Source organism: Periplaneta americana, chromosome 1, assembly GCF_040183065.1.
Source record: "Periplaneta americana isolate PAMFEO1 chromosome 1, P.americana_PAMFEO1_priV1, whole genome shotgun sequence".
Lineage (NCBI taxonomy): Eukaryota > Metazoa > Arthropoda > Insecta > Blattodea > Blattidae > Periplaneta > Periplaneta americana.
The window spans coordinates 215,532,688-215,542,815 of NC_091117.1; the positions used below are offsets into that span (position 1 = coordinate 215,532,688).

Sequence of the window (10,128 nt, forward strand, 5' to 3'; positions counted from 1 at the left end):
TTTGTTTAATAATCTGGGACCTTGACTCATGCTATGATAAAAAGCTGCATTGGTTTTACATTTTGGTTCGCACAAACGCATAGAATTCATATTTTTAGTTATATATTTATGTATATACCGGTACCTTTTAAAGTTATTAAAATTTCTATGAAAGTGTTTTAATAAAATAAAATAATATATTTGTTTAATATTGAAAACTTTGAAATGTTTAAACAACTATTCAGTTGGGTAAACTTTCTGCTTTTTTAAACAAATTGTAATTGAAATATTTATTTTGTGTATTTTAATATTTTTCCAAAAGAAATAAACATTTTGGTGAAATTTTCTCAATTTGTTTTTCTCGCTGTTATTTATACTCGCTGTAACATCTTTGGCCGTATCGCGAATTAATCTTTCTCCATATTGTGTCATTAAAGTTCTCGCAGTTCATTATGCAGTGCATAATATTTCTTTTTAGGAATATAGGACTCATATAACCACAAGGGATATCACGAAAGATACAGTAAGGAAGGCATATGAACTAATTATGCTGGAGGCGTTCCATTCGGTTCGTCTGTCTTTCCACACGCGAGTGAGATTTGCAGAGTAATGTAAGAACGTACTTCTGTATATTCGTTTTAAATACATTGAAGTCTTGTTCCACTGTGTTTCAAACAGCGACTAGCAGGGCGTGACTCATGTGTATTGTGGGCATTATTTTCTCCTGGGAATACATTCTTTCGTAACTTCCTTTGTGATTTATTTTTTTAAACAGATTTTCATTGTTTCACTTCAAATAACTAAGAACAAACTGGCTTTTATATTTTAAGGCTGATGTTTCATTTTCTATATTGAACCTACAATTTTATTTAATCTATGTCACCACTTTGACTTATCATTCTATATATATATATATATATATATATATATATATATATATATATATATATAATTTGAACTGGTAATGGAAATTACGGGAAAACGGCTGAACGGATTTTAATAAATCGCCCCTCATTTTGAAGCTTAGAACCTAAAGTTTTTCGGAAAAGTAGTAGTTTTCAGTGAAATATCAATTTTCCTACATGATTTTCCTATTTTCCAAAATCCATCTGTTGTCAGTTTTGAGAACTAATTTTATCGAATCACGGCCGACTTGATTGAATTTCAGAACAAAACACACACTACAATAAACAATAGGCTATTACACGAAGGCCATGACCTGCAGGATTACCGACATATTTAGAGCTCAATTCAATTTGTTATTAAAAACTGTTTCTGCAGTGTACGTATAATAATTTTGTGAGTACAGCTGTGTATTGGATATTCAAATCTACGAAACTTGAGGTGGTTTGATGACATTATTATCATTAGAAATTAAATATTATTATAGTTAATATCATGATGCATCTATTTTTCATTAATTGTACATAATATTGATGCTATATTGATGACATGAAAGTGAAACGTTTTGAGGTTATGTAAGTAAATGTAGAGAATGTTTTAATTTAGATCTTCATTTCTATAATTTACTGAGTGACTGCTATATATAACTACAAAACTTAAGTAAGATAATAATGTTGTTATTAAAAATCAAATATTTTTATAGTTATTAACCCAGTCGGGTTGGGTCTTTTTCATATACTTAATGGCGGTGTAGTGTAGATATTGATCTGTGTCTTTGTCTTCAGTAAGTATTGGCTCGAGAGAGCGCAAAAATTAGAGTTCCTAAGGAAAATATATAAAAAGGTATTACTTACTGATAAAATAAGAGGCCTAGAAAATTTTGTAGTCTCCAGATAATTTCAGCAAGATCTCTTAGTAGGATAAAATGATTTTACGCTCTACATTTCAAGTTCTACATGCAGCAGCTATACGAAAATGCTATTATTCGAAAGCTTAGCAAACCTGACATTTTTTTTAACTTTTGCCTACAATCCACAATGACCTGAAATAGCTACTGCTATCGTCCTGACATTGATACTTGCGCTTTCGCGTTGAAACTCAAAAACTGAAGTTGGATAGGTTCAAGAAAAAGTATTTGGCCTAAAAAAATCCATTCAGAGGGAGTATGTTTCATTATTATGGAAGCAAATAACTATCAAAAAGACAAGTATTCTTCATTGAAAATAAATCTGAAAAATTTTTATTTGAACGTCTAACGAACTTAGTTTGCAGCAGTATTTGCTGCACAAGCCATTAGTATATATGTAATTTGAACTGGTAATGGAAATTACGGGAAAACGGCTGAACGGATTTTAATATATGACCCCTCGTTTTGAAGCTTGACACCCAAAGTTTTTCGGAAAAAGAGTAGTTTTCAGTGAAACGTCAATTTTTAAACATCATTTTCCTTTTTTCCAAAATCCATCTTTCGTCAGTTTTGAGAACTAATTAATTGCATTCACGGCCGACTTGATGTTCGCTTCGCTTTTTTGTAAAGGAGAAGCGAAGCGAGCATCAAGTCAGCCGTGTTGCATTTCAGAATAAAACAAAACTCATACTACAGTAAACAATATTACACGAAGGCCATGATCTGCAAGAATGCTGATATATTTAGAGCTCAAATTAAATTGGTTATTAAAAACTTAACTTACTAAAAATACAGTACAGGTTCGATTCTGTGGTGTGTCATTTTCTGGGTATAGCTGTGTATTGGATATTAAAAACTACAAAACTTGAGGTGGTTTCATGACATTATTACCATTAGAAATTAAATATTATTGTAGTTAATGCCATGATGTGACTACTTTTCATCAATTATACATATTAATGCTATATTGATAATATTAAAGTGAAACGTTTTGGGGTTATATAAGTAGATGTAGAGAATAACTTAAATTAGATTTTGATATCTATATTTTACTGAGTGGCGGCTATATAGTATATATAGTATATGTTACTGAAAGCTATAAAACTTACGTAAGATAATAATATTATTAAAAATCAAATATTTTTTTAATTATTAATCAAGTGGGGTTGGGTCTCTTTCATATATTTAATGGCGGTGGGTGTAGATATTTATACGCGTGGTTCTCTTCAGTATTGGCTCGAGAGAGAGTATCTTTCATTATTATGGAAGCAAATAACTTTCCGAATGTCTGGTATTCTTCGTTGAAATTAAATCTGAAAATTGTTTATTTGAACGTCTAATGACCTTAGTTTGCAGCATTTGCTGCACAAGCCACTGGTATTACTATAAGCGTAAAATTATCGTTCTTCCAATGTTCATGGCTTTGAAGACGGAAGTTTCTAAAAAAATTCTTGAACAAAACTAGTAAAGCAGATGATGCTAGGGAAATAGTTGCAATTATTTGATATCGCAGAGATAAAATTATTTAATCATTTATTTATTTATTTGTTTATTATTTTAATTAATTTATTTACATACCTATCTATTTACTTATTTTCTTCATTATTTATATTTATTCATTTTAATATACACCGTGTCCTTTCAAACCTCCCACATTTTAATTAAACATTGCTAAATTATGCGGAATCATGAAATGATACTGGTATTAAAAGAAAGAGAAACTCAAAGAATTGTTATTTCATTTGTTTGAAGTATTCATCTGTGACAACTTGGGCAACAATGGCATAAAACAAAATGAGGACTCCGCAACAACGCGCCAAACTATTTTCTGGTATGCAAAGACGAAATAAAAAATTACAGTGCAAAGAAATTCAAGCCTCTTTGCAAAGTGTACGAATGAATTTTAAATCTTTATTCAGTATTCGTCGTACACTAAAGCGGCTCAGGTTCAGTGCCAGAGCGTGTCTCCGAATTGAACACGTCGGACTAATCACTAAAGCAACTCTAAAAGTTGGTTCACAATAAACCGGGAACGAGAACCAGAGTGAAAACGAGAAGCAGAGGACGTGAATATGAAAATTTTTGATATGCATGTCAATAACGATATGTAAAGTCGATATTACGCATTCTGATGTTATTTGTGTATAATTGACCAATGGCGTTCTCTCATGAATACAAGGCAGCCAACATAAACACAGGTTAACCAACTTCAAAATTTCAACGGTACTATAAATATGCCCATGCATCTTTATTATCACAACCTATTTTAAGTCTATCACAACGTAAAATAATTAGAGAAGAAACATTTGTAATAGAACAAAAATGAACACAGCAGTAGTTATTGAATTGAAGCATGAATACGTAGTGTGTAATACAACCAATACAGTAATAAAATATGATTCACTTACGATCGGTGTTCAAAGATGCAGCTATTGAAAGCCACGCATTCTCCTTCATTTTCTCATCTATATACGAGGCGCGCCGCTTATCGTAAACGTGAGGATTTTCCTCAACACTCAATATTAGAATCTCATCAAATGAAACTTGTTCCATGATGCACAACACAGAATAGAATAATGCCTAGGTTATGTCACGGTCTTCTTGCTACAAAATATACGACGACAAAATAGCTTTTAGATGGCAATAGAATGAATCTAGTGGGCTGTGATCGGAAACGTGAACGCCAAAGTTGAAACTTGGCCAACTCTCCGTTCCCGATCCCGGGCTCCGGCAAGGTTTTCGTTAATTGAAAATGCTCACATTTAAATGTACACATTTTAACAATTTTACAATTTTCGTTTTCGTTCCGATTCTCGTTTCCGGTTTATTGTGAACCAGCCTTAACAGTCTCAAATTTTCAGGAGTACGAAAAGTTTTTCCTTTACCTGAACGTTTCCTTTTTATTGCTGATCCTGTTTCTTTTAAATTACGAGCCCAGGTTTTAATCATGTGGAGAGGGCAAAGGATCATGACGACGGAGTTGAAAGTGGCAGCTAAACTCCCTAGGAGCTACTTCTGGCCATTGGCCATTTAGATAGTACGATTTTACAGAAAATCCATGTTGCTGATAAGTCCAATGCCCCATGTTTAATAAATTGCAACAATCAGACTAAAAATGACAGTGAATCTAAGCCTAAAAAAATAATCCCTGTACTGCCAACAACAAAATTAAAATCTCCTGTTTCTTTGCCCGACCTTGTATAGGGGGATATCATATTTTACTAACATTTCTAATATTAACCTGGCTACATCTTTGGATTAACGGTTGAGAACCGGAAACACCATTTGCTAACCCCTTCCACGACTGGAGTCCGATGATACTGGCGTAAAACACAAACAAATCACTTTACTAGGTATAGGAGGGAAGAACAGTAGTTCATCCATTTATGTAAACTAGAAAATGTCACGATTTTGAGTTTGATAATTTTCATTAGCTTTTTGTTTAATCAAAATACAGTACAGTATTAACAATAAGTGTTTTTACTCACGAATTGAGCTGTCCATGCGGACGTATTCATTATGCAGTTTATATTATACTGTCTACAGCACATTAGCGTACAATATAGAGAATGAAGTTAAATTGAAAAATAATCATAATATGGATATTTAAACATATTTTTGAAAATGGCAGCCATTCATTTCGATACAGGCTACAGTTCTAATGTGCATATTATCGCATTATAGACTATTGTACGTAATTCCAATTACCAGTTTCGTCCTTCGTACTAGTAACCCATGTTGAAATAACTCTGTACCTACTCTATAAAAGAGTTCCTTACGTACTGTAAATTCAATCTTCACTTCTGCCCGATCCGAAAAGATAAAATTACTCCGACATGCTATCTACTGTCCGTCCAAGTGGTTCTGTCGCAGGGTCGTAGAAAGAGGGAAAATCACGTTAATTGCTTATCGAGGCCCTTTTATTTAATTCATTTTAAACAGTTGTATAATATTACGTAGACGTCCAATTCCTAACAGAAATTAATGTTTTGAGAAAAGAGCTAAGACATCCCAGCCACTAGCCTTTACAGAGGAGCGAGCAGAAGCGGGTGGGGAAAACCGGGATGCCACATAGGCAAACGGACGACGGTACCTGTGCGAAAATATGATTCAATATTAGAAGCTCTTTCGTCACTGGAAAACGCGAACATATTTCTGGAACGTACTATACTCACTAACTCAGTACTGTTTACTATGACCGTAAGGCGACTTTGACTGCATACGGGGCCTTGGTTCTGTGTTGAGGACGGTTGGAAGTTTACTAGTAGAGGGGGTGTGAGTGAAGTACATTAAAAAACTCGGGTACAATAAAAATTGAAGTCTTAAAAATAAAATGTTCTTGTGTATTTTGATAAGGATTTTATGCTGATCTATGTCTGAACTTATCATAAGACAAAATTCAATATTCCCAGATATAGGTAGCCTATATGGCTGACCTCATTAATATAGGCTACTCTTAAAAGTATAACTTTTTATAAAGTTTTGACTCCGAGTGAATATTGATACTGCAGCGTTAGGTTGAATGCTAGATTTTATACTTTAGATTTCTCAATATTAGTACGCAAAAGAATTAAAAACTAAAGTCGCTACAGCGTTGGTTCTTTCTCAGTTTTCAAAGAGTGTAGTCGCTTCCTCAGAGATAGTCTTCCTCTTTGAGATTCTTAATTATTGAAGATGAAAGGAGTGCTCCGTGTTCAAAGCAGCGTTATTCTAATACACATTTCGCCCAAAGGGATCGTACATTAAGTTTATTATCAGGAGAATTCTTCAACCTTTGTATCTACTTTTGTACTTAAAACGGGAAGTTAGTTTGAAATGTAGTAAACTCCCTTCTGAAAAGGTCGAAAGAAGTTACAGGCTAATATTTATTTTCCATGAACAAAACTCAGCTCAACTTCAGAGAGAGACGCACGTTTATAAGTAGCTATATATGTAGTAATTTGTAAGCTGAATGAAATAAAGATTACGAAACGTGAAATCAGAAAGGAAAGTATGCAATGCCAAAATTCCCTCCTCCTATAGCCAAATGTGTTCTTTCAGCTTCCTGGTCTTCATCTCTATTTATATTCTTTGATTGTACCGACTTCAAGAAGTTAACATTTGAAGTAGGTGCTGTCTATCTGGTATGTTCTCGGTTAGGTTGAATATGAAGATTTCTAGCACAGTAATAATATCCATACATTTTATCTGTAGTAATCTCAGACCTCGAGTGGCATTTATTAGGACTATTTCGTGAATAAAATAAATATCTAAATAATATATCCCTAAAATTCGATCACAAAATGTTAATAATTGTCTATTAACGAATACTTAACCTATTCAGACATTGTGAGTTGAAATATTCGTAGATGAATATTGATTGTTGCAATAAAGAAATTCGACGTTATTATTCAGTAATGCCAATTGCGAGAAGCGAAATACAGGTTTAACAATGTTAGTTACATATACTGCACTTTTCTCTTATTATTATAACGCAAATCCCATTTTCATTATCTGCTGAAATCATAATTTAATTTAACAGTAATAGTGGGGACACCTGTATAACAATGCTTATGTATTCACAGCGAGACATGTTGCTACACAGTGAAGCCATCTCTGTATAGATAGGCCTAATTAAAACACGAATTTTATTACGCCATACGGAAGGCAGTTTGATGAAAAGACCTTATTATTACTATGCAAGGTCATTGGGTTTGATATGCGATGATGTTACATAAACTTGAACATCTGACTTTTTATTAATTGTTTCATTTCATTCACAAAATACAAATTTTATAGGCTACTTATAGGTTACGTTACCTGTGGGAGCAGGACCAATGTCAGCTGTATCTTATTTCGACCGTTACAATCAGTGCTACACGAAAGCATTTTTTATAGCTCGACAAACCCATTCTCGCTGTAGTGTGTAACGGAACTAAGCTGCATCTACACAGTTGAATATTCCAATCGCGTATGCTTGCAATCTTGGAAGAATATTGAAAGAATCAAGTTTAAAAGATACGTTCAATTAAGATGCATGAAGATTGCGCCGTTTTGAACGTCGTCTTTACTACGTAAATATATTAATTAATATTAAATACCAATCTTGCATTCATTGCTTTAAAATTGAAAGAAAAGTTTAAGCGTGTAGTTGCATCTTAATGTATTCAAGATCATCAGTTTACGGGGAAACAGTTGGCGACAACGACTAAACAAATGAACGACCATGAGATAAGTTGATAGCGATAAATCTAGCTGCAAAAATTATCGCAAAGTGTGACTGTGATTGGTTGGAATTAAAAATTTCATTACACTTCATTGGTCGAAAATGGAACAAAAGAACGACCATGAGATAAGTTGATAGCGATAAATCTAGCTGCAAAAATTATCGCAAAGTGTGACTGTGATTGGTTGGAATTAAAAATTTAATTACACTTCATTGGTCGAAAATGGAATGACGTATATAAAAGAAATAGTCGACAATAGTAAATAATATATATTTTTGATGTACCGAAGTACATATGATATTTCCATGCAGATATTCTGCGTCATCATATGATGAAAGAGTGATGGAACGGAGAAAAATTCTCTCCGGCGCCGGGATTTGAACCCGGGTTTTCAGCTCTACGTGCTGATGCTTTATCCACTAAGCCACGCCGGATACAACCCCGACGCCGGTTAGAATCGTCTCAGATTAAGCTCCATCTCTTGGGTTCCCTCTAGTGGCCGCCCTCTGCACTACGTCATAGATGTCTATGAACGCAGGACCGAAGTCCATACATGTGTTGAGGTGCACTCGAATGAGTGACTGGTTGGCCGGGATCCGACGGTATAGGCGCCGTCTTAAATCACAAAGTGATTTATTACGCATGTCATATATATTTTTGATGTACCGAAGTACATATGATATTTCCATGCAGATATTCTGCGTCATCATATGATGAAAGAGTGATGGAACGGAGAAAAATTCTCTCCGGCGCCGGGATTTGAACAGTGCAGTGCAGCCCTTTGACGTAGTGCAGAGGGCGGCCACTAGAGGGAACCCAAGAGATGGAGCTTAATCTGAGACGATTCTAACCGGCGTCGGGGTTGTATCCGGCGTGGCTTAGTGGATAAAGCATCAGCACGTAGAGCTGAAAACCCGGGTTCAAATCCCGGCGCCGGAGAGAATTTTTCTCCGTTCCATCACTCTTTCATCAATAGTAAATAAGCTAATTTCTTAAAAGAAACAATTTACGAATACTATTATATAATATATGGGTGTATGTGTGCGTACTTACTCCCAACCATTTTAAGTTTGTGTAATAGTAGGCATTCAAAGTTAATAATGGAGCTTAATTTATGTCTAAAATAAAATTTTAAATATTTAAACTATAATTTATGGAACTGACAAGATTCGCGTACATGCATGCGTACATACATACATAGACACGTACATAATATATACATGCAAGTCCACACCTGTGGAGTAACGGATAGTGCACCTTGTCGCGGAAACCAGGTGGTCCGGGTTTGAATCCCAGTCGGGGCAAGTTAGCTGGTTGAGGTTTTTTTCGGGGTTTTCCCTCAACCCAATTTGAGCAAATGCTGGGTAACTTTCGTGTTGGACCTCGGACTCATTTCACCGGCATTACCACCTTCATCTCATTCAGACGCTAAATAATATAAGATGTTGATACAGCGACGTAAAATAACGTACTTAAATAAATAAAATATTTAAATGCATACATACATACATACATATACATAAACCGCGAGAGTGAATGAATGTATGATTGAGTGGATAAATAAATAATGCATGAATGAGTGAATAAATGAATGAATGAATGAATGAATGAATGAATAAACGAATGGATAAATAAGTGAATGGAAAATAATTGAATTTAGCAAATAAGTAAATGAGTGAATAAATGAATGAATAAGTAAATAAATAAATGAATGAATAAATATGTGAATGGCTGAATACATGAATGAACGAACAAATGAATAAATGAAGGAATGAATAAATTAATTAATGAATAAGTAAATCAATAAATGAGTGAATACATGAATGAATAAATACATGAATGAAGAAATAATTGAATGAATAAATTAATGAATGACTGAAAAAATAAATGAAGAAATAAATGAAAGAATGAATAAATAAATGAATGAATAAATACGTGAATAAAAATAATTGAATTAATAAATAATTGAATGAAAAAATAAATGAACAAATAAAATGAATATATACGTGAATGAAAAAATAATATAATGAATAAGTAAATTAATTAGTGAATAAATGAATTAGTAAGTAAATATTGCATACATACATGCACACTCATTCACTCACTCACTCACTCACTCACTCACTCACTCAC

The 10,128-nt window shown here is 33.7% G+C and overlaps 1 protein-coding gene across 1 annotated transcript in view; it reads left to right on the top strand.

Annotated features, from left to right (window-relative positions):
- LOC138707996 (uncharacterized) overlaps positions 1–10,128 on the top strand; it is a 135,967-nt gene that overhangs the window by 36,268 nt on the left and 89,571 nt on the right. The gene's annotated exons all lie outside the window — the stretch shown is intronic.